Raw genomic sequence first — 9,808 nt, 5'->3', positions numbered from 1 at the left:
AGAAGGCTTACTGAGGAGCGTCCTTAGGACACACACCTATGGGGACCTGAAGAAGACAAGGGTCGGGGTGGAGAGAAGCCGACCAGCAAAGTAGGTGCAATGTAGTTACAACCAAAGCCTCAGCTGATCCCAGGAACTCAGGAATGGGGATGGCCCTTCAGAGTTGTCCCAAACTGAAGTAAGGAGGCCAGACATTTGTATTCCCACATCAGCCAGTCACAGGCCTCAGGCTGCACCCTGGGAGGGGGTGTAAAACCTTGGGGGAAGTGGTTTCCTAAGGCTGAGAGCAAGACTATTCCCAGCAGCTGAGGGATGGATGTGTTCCCCCTGAAGAGGGGACCTGGGCTGAGCCCCATAGTATCTCCTACAGGCATAAGACTCAATCCAGATTAATAGAGATTTGCTAGGACTCCTGAGAAAGAGGCTTCCAGAATTGACCTGTATCTCTCTGGATATGGGCAAGGAGCTCTGGGACTTGTCCTTAGCCATCTCACATCAAGGTCAGCTTTGATAACACTGGTGCTCTGCTGAATCAAACCAACCCTGAAGCTTAAATTACCTGGACTCTTAGTGTGAGCTTCATCGTTGTCAGTTTTCTGGTTGTGTTTTAATTACTTACAAATGAACATACTTTGACACATTCTGCATTGCAGAGCTACATTCCCTGGCAATATCCCGCTGAATAGCAGCTGCCTCCCTTTAAGATGGGTCACTCGGTTTCCAGTTTACTAGTGCCCACTTGGCTTTTAGAGGTGGTAGCAGAGAGCTAAATCCTAATCTTCTAATAATATGAAGTCAATAGATAATGTCTAAAGTGGAAAAACCAAGACATAGAACAGAGCATGTGTCTGTAAATATGAGGTAAACATCAGAAGAAATAGCTAAAAGTGTTGGCAGTAGTTGCCTCTGGGGAGCTCTGTCAGGGTGGGATGGGACAAGACACTGCAACTGGTTTTTGTGGGAAGCTTTGAAGTGCTCTTTGATTTGAAACCTTGTGTATCCCCGGTTGATAATGCATGCCCTGGGGCATCTTGCCCTGCTCTGGGACTCTCCCATCTCCTAGTTCTCTTGCCTTCCTCTGGCCTTTCTTCTGGTTAGGGGGTTTCCTAAATGCTGGTTGATAATCATCTTAAGCTACCCTTTCTCTCTTTATTATCTTATGCATTCTATCCGCCCCTGGGAGACTTTGTTCCCTACGCCTGATCTCTCCTCTTTAGCTCCTGATCCATATTTCTTCCACAGGATCACCTTGGAATTCCCCTACCCTATTTCCAACTTGCATGAGGAGGTAACCAAGGTCTCTCCTAGCTGTAACATGCTATGAGGTCTGAAAAATTATATGGAAACATTTAACAAGTCATAAGAATGGATCTCTTTCATTTACTTAATATTATTAGCCATTTTTTTCTTTTGTCATGTTGACTGAAAAAATGCACAACCTAAAAGTTGAGAATTATGTTTTATTTGGCTAACAAAACTGAGGATGAAAGCCTAGGACGAAACCTCTCAGATAGCTCTGAGAGACTGCTCTGAGGAGGTAAGGGAGGAGCCGGAATATATAGGAGTATTTGCAGCAAAGAGCAGGTAGTCAGAAATCCAAAAGATGACTGTTTTTCTTTTTAATTAATTAATTAATTAATTAATTAATTAATTATTTTTGGACTTTTTTACTGTGGTAAAATTTATATAACATAAAGTTCACCATTTTAACCATTTAAAAATATACAATTCAGTAGCATTTAGTTATGAAACCACCACCACTACTTAGTTCCAGAACATTTTCATCACCCCGAGGGAAACCCCGTATCCATTAAGCAGTCACTCCACCTTCTGGCCTCCCCTCACCCTGGGCAACTCCTTATCTGCCTTCTGTCTCTATAGATTTGCCTATTTTGGACATTTCATATAAGTTGAGTCATATAATTTGAAGTCTTTCAATACTATGAAAAAGCCAAGTAACATCTTAATATTATTATGAAAATAATTTTGATCTTATGGACCTCCTGGAAGAGTATCAGGATCCCCCAGAGGTCTGCAGAGCAGACTTTGAGAACTGCTTGTCTAGGTCATCCAAGGTGTGGGGCACCAGCCAGCTCCCCATTACAGCTTCTCTCCCAGCACAAGGTGATTGTCATGTCCCCACATCCAACCTGAGGCCTCCACACCTCAGCTTCTCATTTCCCGTGAAAACTCGGTCGGCCACTTCCTGCAAAGTTGAGATTACAATGGATTCACATTCAAACTGCCCGGAGGAACCAAACAACCAAATGGGGACACATTTTTATAAGTTATAAATCTGAATGTGATAAGAAACTATACCACAAACTGGTTTCCAGTAAAATTCTGATCACTTCCTGGCACTGTCATTACATTTTATAATCACAGTAATTATCTTTTACCTGTGATGAGAGCTGTCATGTACTTTTGAATATCAATCAGCAGCCATGCCATAAATTGCTAGCCCCTTTTTCCTCTGATGATCACAGCTTATTTTATTCTTCAAGTATTCTTCTCAGAGTAATCAGCACGCTTATTATACAGCATATTCAAATGTTAATGTGCACACTGAACTCACACTATTGTGAGACCCATTTGCTCAGGAGCTAAAATTATGTTGCCATTCTGCTTGGTGCTAGAGGTTCTGTGCTCGAAACCGGTTTCCCACATACAAGGAGCCCAGGTTATTTAATGAGAATGTGAGCTAGAATGAGGAGTTAACACTTAATATAGAACCTGGAAGCTAAATGGGGTCAGCACGTATGGGGCCTACACATTTTGAATTAGCTATCCATCACTGCGGAGACAATCAATATTTGAGCAGACTGGCTTTGGGGCATGTTTAACATCGTTTTTCCAGGGTCTCTACCAAACTCTGCCTCTGCAGGTTAAACTGCCCAAATCACAGCTCTGACAACTGGAAACATTTTCCTCATACTGGGCTGAAATCTGCTAGAGTTTTTGCTCGTTTATTTTTTTTTAATTTCTTTCTATCTTTCACTCGTTTGTTTTTGCTCTGCCCTCTGGAGCCACGTAAAGCATGTCTGCTTTCCGTTCTGTGACTGCCCTTTAGAGATTTAGGACAGTGACCTTGTCCCCATGGTCTGCTCTTGTAAGGCTCAATTGTCCCAGGTCCTTAGAGGACAGGTTACCAGTCCCTTTACCACTGTGGTCATTCAGCTTGTCAATGTTCACCCTTTAAAAAAAGAGTGAGGTGCTCAGAATCTGAAACAGTGATCAACGTGTGGTCTGGTCAGGGTGGAAATGAGCAGGTCTCTGCTGGATGTGAATTCTCATGTTGGATATGATTCTATTAGTGCTTTCCAAGAGGATATTGCCTTTCTCGTTATCCATTACTGATTCCTAATTAGCTAAAACTACCAAGTCTTCTAAGCCGTATATTGGTACTTAGGCAATTAGCAGGATCTGAGATTTGTCACCATTACATTGCATCCTGTTAAATTTGGCCCAATGGTTTGGCCTATCAAGACCCTTTTTTGTATCCTGAATCTATCCTTTCCATCCACAGGTGTAGTCAATCTATCAATATTGCTATCTGTATATAAATCAAAGTTAAAAAAGCCTGACAGAAAAGGCCTCAGGATGGAGTCCTTCACCTATTTCCAGAGACCTCAAATCAAAGTATTTGTTCAACCAGTTATAACCCTCCCTTCCCAGCCCCAATACACACACCTCCATCCTCCAACTGTTCCATCCTCTAACTCAAGCTGTCAGGGAGGGAAAACACCAAAGAATATTCCAGGTTACTAACTAGCTGGTTAAAGTGGCCTAGAAAAGAAACTGAGGAAAAGAAGGGAGGGAGAGGATAAGGCCTGGTGGAGAGCCCAACGTGGCAGGACAGGTTCTTTGAAGTTACTTCCTCTAGGCCCACACTCCAGCACAGGTTGGGGAGGTATTAAGGTATGAGTCAAATGGAAGATAGTCCAGGGTTCTGCTGTGATGAGAGAGAGAGGAAATCAATAACCAGGAAATAGGACCAATGTTGGAAGCTAGAAGATAGTCAATTAGTATATCAACCTGGAGGGACTAGGCAGAAGAGAACAGAGACAGGTGTGGAGAACGAAGAAAAGAATAAGCATGGGAAACAGAATCTAGGCTTGCTAAGTGGGCTTCAGAGCTGTGCTGTTCAACATGGTAGCCACTAGCTACAGGTGGCTATTTTAATTTAAATTCATAAAAATTAAATTAAAAAATCAGTTCCTGGGACTTCCCTGGTGGCGCAGTGGTTAAGAATCCGCCTGCCGATGCAGGGGACATGGGCTCGAGCCTTGGTCTGGGAAGATCCCACATGCTGCAGAGCAACTAAGCCTGTGCGCCACAACTACTGAAGCCCGCGCACCTACAGCCCGTGCTCTGCAACAAGAGAAGCCACCGCAATGAGAAGCCCGTGCACCGCAACGAAGAGTAGCCACCGCTCTCCGAAACTAGAGAAAGCCTGCACAGAGCAACAGAGACCCAACGCAGCCAAAAATAAATAAATAAATAAATAAATAAATAACGTTTAAAATAACATTAAAAAAAATCAGTTCCTCCGTCACATTAGCCACATTTACAGTGTTCCATTGTCACATGTGACTAGTGGCTACCATATTGGATCATACAGAAGAACATTCCCATCATTGTGGAAAGTTCTATTGGACAGCTCTGCTCTAGAACATTCTAGGTATACTTCTAAAAAAGGGCCAAACCAGGAAGGATATCATTTTAATGTGCTTATTTTTCCTTTGCTTTCTTCAAGACCCAGCTCATATATCAATTCTTCTGGGAATTCTCCACATGTGTGGTCTGTGACGGTATGCTATAGGCAGCCAAGCATTCTGAGCTATGCAGTTCTTTGTGGTAATGTGTGGATCTAGATAGGACTTAGTATGGAGATCCTGGCATAGCTATTTGTCAATCCTCAACCAAAATGTGGCCTTTTTCCATCTGGGGAAGGCATCCTCCTCGACAAAGCAATTAGCTTTGGGGCAGGAGGGAAAGGAGGGAAACACTGGCCTAGCCAGCCAGATCTGCTGAATCCACCTCTGTAGCTGTAAAAATAATTTGTAATAAAAGCTTTTGACCTCCTGTCCATAAACATTACATAGGCCATCTCGGCCAGGCCATCAAGAAATGGAAGTCAGGGTGTGATTTGCTTGATACAAGATATCTTGTCATCTTACCTGTGGACCCTCACTAAATTTTCAGTCTGCTGTCTTTCTCTTTCAATTTTCTGTGCTGGAGCTCTTAGAATTTCTCATAATAAGATCTGTCATTTCTACCTTCTAGATCTCTCTAGAATCTGTCCTTTCCTTTAATACCCTCAGTGAATTTATCTTCTCTCTCCTTTCCCACCCAGCCCCCATATTGTCACCTAAATGCTCTAAGAACATTACCTGATTATGGCATTCTCCTCCCTAAAACCCCTTAGTGGCTCCCCATGACATCATAAAAGCCTCTCCTTGGGCCCCCAGCTACCTCTCTGGTTTCAGGTCTTTCCATTCCCTGGTGTGTAGCACACATTCCAGCTTCTCTGTTACTGTGCCGAGAACCAAGATGCCTTTTCACATCCCTGTGCCTTTGTATAGTCGCACCTCCCTCTGTCTGAAATGCATCCCCCACCACCTTTAATCCCCCTGGAGAATTTTCTACACCCTTGTTAAGGTAACATTTAAATCTTATCTCTTCTGAGAAGCCCAGCCTGAGCCCTCAGACAGACTTAAGTGATCCGTCAACTGTGCCCAAATGCTGTGTGGGCTTTGGTCATAACCCAGTCTGTATATGACACTCATGAGTCTGTTTCTCCCACTAAACTGTGAGGTCTCAAGGGCAGGCAGCACATCTGACTCATCTCTTACCCACTGTGGCAAGCACAGGACCTGACTCACAACAAACACTTACTAAATGCCTGTTAGAATGAACAATAATCTGTGCCATAATGAGGTTCTGCTATGAGGGTCCTCTGTGTGGAGCTGCCGTGCTCCTTAGGGTTCACCCTTGCTGATAGAGGCCTAGGGCCAAGTGGCACTGGTAGCTGAGGATGTGCAGAAAAGCAAAAGGCCTGCAGCTGCTCCCACTGAAAGCCTCCCTGTATGCGTGCAGCTCATTCCCTCTCAGACTTTGCGACTCGCACAACCCCATTCCTTGTCTTTCATGAAAAAAACACAGGACCCGTTGGAGAATGTTCCTGTAGGGACCCATCTGTGGGTAATTCTATGGGGGAGAATTATGGGCAAGGGGGAGAAACATCTTAATAGAATGGAGAGGGATGAAACATTGCTACTCTTGCTTAGCATGGGGATGTCGCTGGAGGGGAATGTAGGAGCTGGTAGCAACACTTCTTATGTTTTAGAAAGTACAGCATACCCTGTGGTTACCAAAACCTTCCACTTTTATCATCTTCTTGAGCCTGTTATCCACCTTGAGGGGCAGGCAAGACAGAGCTGGGGTTATTTATAGATAAGGAAACTAATATCCAGAGAGGTGAAGTGACTTGCCCAAGGTCATGTTTTGAGCAAAGGCCCACAAAAATGAAGTGACTTTCCCAGGGTTGTGAAGTAATAATCAGAACTATAACATATGGGGTTACTTGTAAAAATTTCTGTGGGTTTTAAACTATTTATTTATTTATTTTTGGCTGCGTTGGGTCTTCGTTGCTGCACATAGGCTTTCTCTAGTTGAGGCAAGCGGGGGCTACTCTTCGTTGCGGTGCGCGGGCTTCTCTTGCTGCAGAGCACGGGCTCTAGGAGCGTGGGCTTCAGTAGTTGTAGTACGCAGGCTCAATAGTTGTGGCTCGCGGGCTTAGTTGCTCCGCGCCACGTGGGATCTTCCCGGACCAGGAAGAACCTGTGTTCCCCTGCATTGGCAGGTGGATTCTTAACCACTGCGCCACCAGGAAGTCCCTCTGTGGGGTTTTCTTTAATAAAATTTTTGAAATCAGAAACATTTTCTAGTAAATTGAGTCCACACAGGGCTTTCAGATATCTCTTGGGAAATTTGACTAGATGACATTAAAGATTTCTTCCAGCAGTGAAATTCTATGAAATTTAGTGTTTACTGTGTCCCAGGTTCACTTAACTCCATAAAGTACAATTACCAGTTTGCAAGTAATTTACAAAACAAATAGCTCTCCTGCCCAGTCAAGCATGGCTGTCTGACTTAGTAGAAAGTCTCAAGCCCATTACTTACTTATTGTATCACCTACTCATCAATCTATTCTTTCCACTCCTACTCCCTATACTGTAGCAACTCTATTACTTGATCAATTGTTCACGTCCTCTGTCAGAGATAACTAGGATTTAGAGCTAAAGGCATAATTTCTATATAAGACTAGAAAGCAGAACTGTTGTGTCTTATTGAGATCTTAATTTCCCATTAAAGGGGAATTGAATTGACTGGATTAGTGAAGTTTCATTCTACTCATTCCTCCTCAGAGAGATGACTGAATCCATGTGGGTATCATATTTGGTAGTAGGATATGGGAATGGAGTTTTCCATAGATCAGGGTAGGAGTAGGATTTTCTAGAAAGGAAAATCTGTCTTGGTTGGATGGACCAAGTTATTTAAATTCTGCCTGATAATTCTGTTCAGTCTCTTTGCATGAGCACAAAGTATTGTACACCCATCTGAACTGGGTAGAAACAGAAGTTAATAGCAGCTCTGTGGAAATAGATACCCTACTTATCTTCTGATCCAGGAGTCCAGGCTCTATCTGCTGCACCACACACTCTTCAGGGTGATAATTGCTCCTATTAGTGTTTCCTGAGAAGTGAAGCATAGTATCCCATTTTAATAATGAAGGCTATGGCAGTAATAACATGTAACATCCTATTTTATTTTCATCAAGAAGACCAAGCCCATCAGATAGAAGGATTATGGGTAATTCTGTGTATTGCTGGCATCTCTGAAGATGGCAATTCTGTCTGGGTTTGTTTTAATTTCTCTCTTGATTACCAAGAACATTCTGACACTTAAGAATAGATGTGCTTGTTGCTGATGGGGAGGGGAGGGCTCATTACAAAGCGCTGGGGCAGACCTGCACCCTCTTTTCTTCCAGTGGAACATCAGACTTTGCTACATGACTCCCACACAGGTATCTATCACAGCTGAGCAACTCTGGCTTCCCTAAAATGAGATGAGAATGCTAACAATAAAGGGTGACAATACAGAACACAAAGAAGCACAAAGGAAGTCTTCATCCTCACATTGAACTTGCCCAGGACATATGCTGATGAAATCAGATCTGATCGCATACTGAGCTCCATCTGTTAAAGGTGCTCACAGACACTTAGGAGAATTCCAGGGAAGAAAGACCTGACAATACATTTTCTGCCTGCTAAAGTAACTCCTTCTCTTCTCTCTGGCTAAAAATACAACCAAAGTGTCACTAAAACACACACACACACACACACACACACACACACACCACGCACAAACCCAAAATACAAGAAAGCCTAACATTTGTTGAACAGATTGTGACAGAATATCAATTAGCTAAGTGTTTGGTATGCAAACATCCCCGATGTGAACTCACCCAGAGAAGGACTTGCAGGGAGGGGGAACGGAGAGTGTCAGAGAATTAGGGAGCAAGGCAGGCTGCCTCCAAGGGAAAGTGCTGGAACCAAAGCTCAAGACCTAGTTGACAGGTGAGAATGGTGCAATTGCCTTTTACGTCCACCTAGTGGCAGAGTTCTAGCCAGAGTCATCTCTACCTCAACTGGTTCAGATGACGACCATTTACTTGAACGTATAATATAACATTCAGCACTGGCACGGAACCATTTGGAAGGCTGCAATTCTTCAGCAGTGTTCACTTTTGGGCAGGGACTCATCTAGGTTATGCTAACTCTAAACTTCAAGCCCAGGGGATAGAATCTGCTGGAAGCAGGGAGTTGAAGTTTCCAAATTAATAAGACTAAAGCATCATGTTAGGTTCTAGTACATATTCTATGCCAGAGTAGCTAAAACTCCAAGGAGTGAATAAAGAGCAAAAATAGGAGAGGTTAGCATTCAAATAGAGACCCTGTGGAGAGTAGCTGATATGAATAACAGTGGGTCAGTGGCAGGCCAGGGAATGAATCGAGTCTTTTGCTCTGTCCCTTTTGAATTATAAAACAGTTCCTGCAAAGGGCAGTTTGGCTTTAGGATAATTTGGACATGATCTAGAAATTCTGTGAAATGAAAAGAATTCACTGATTAATTACATAGGCCAGCATTTCCCAAGATGTGATATGCATTCATTCCACTTGGGGCAGTGCAGATAATTTCAGATGAAACATCTTTTACTTTAATAGTTCAGTATTTATTTTAATGTACCTTAGAAGAATTATAATTTGTTATACCACAAACCTGTGATTTCACAGGTGATATTGTTGGTTTTCTACTTACATTGGTGATATAAAATTTCCATTTTAAATACTTTTAGGAAAAATAAGTTTATTTGAAGGAAAACATTAAGTAAATAATAATACAGAAGATGTTATTACAAGAATGTGGCAAAAATCATGAAGAGAGAATGTAACAATTGGAAAGTTTGGGAAATACTTCATCAAACCAGGAGATAAGGTAGATTGACTTGTAGACAGAAGAGTTCAGAATAGCAGGCAGGTAAAGGAAAATGACAGAACTCTCAGAGGATCTGGATTCCGGTTCCAGCTGCCACTAGGCCTGTGTGACATTGGCCCCCTCTGGATCTCCTTATCTATAAAATAACTCTCATGCCTTGCTTAGTTTTTTATTTAGCAGTTCTATTTCACTTATTGTTATTGAGATTATGAACAATCATAATGACAGCCAGAGCAGTAAGGTCTGC

The 9,808-nt window shown here is 42.7% G+C and overlaps 1 protein-coding gene across 2 annotated transcripts in view; it reads left to right on the top strand.

The window, feature by feature from the left end:
- Positions 1-9,808, top strand: part of HEMGN (hemogen) — a 28,875-nt gene continuing 19,067 nt past the window's right edge. The window contains exon 1 of one of the 2 annotated variants that reach the window (XM_059925134.1): positions 1-90. The gene's annotated coding sequence lies outside the window, so the exon portion shown is untranslated. The remainder of the gene's footprint in view (positions 91-9,808) is intronic. The other variant, XM_059925135.1, reaches the window with a different exon arrangement.

Source organism: Balaenoptera ricei, chromosome 6, assembly GCF_028023285.1.
Source record: "Balaenoptera ricei isolate mBalRic1 chromosome 6, mBalRic1.hap2, whole genome shotgun sequence".
Lineage (NCBI taxonomy): Eukaryota > Metazoa > Chordata > Mammalia > Artiodactyla > Balaenopteridae > Balaenoptera > Balaenoptera ricei.
The sequence above is the reverse complement of the archived record's forward strand: the minus strand, read 5'-3'. Positions and strand labels throughout refer to the sequence as shown.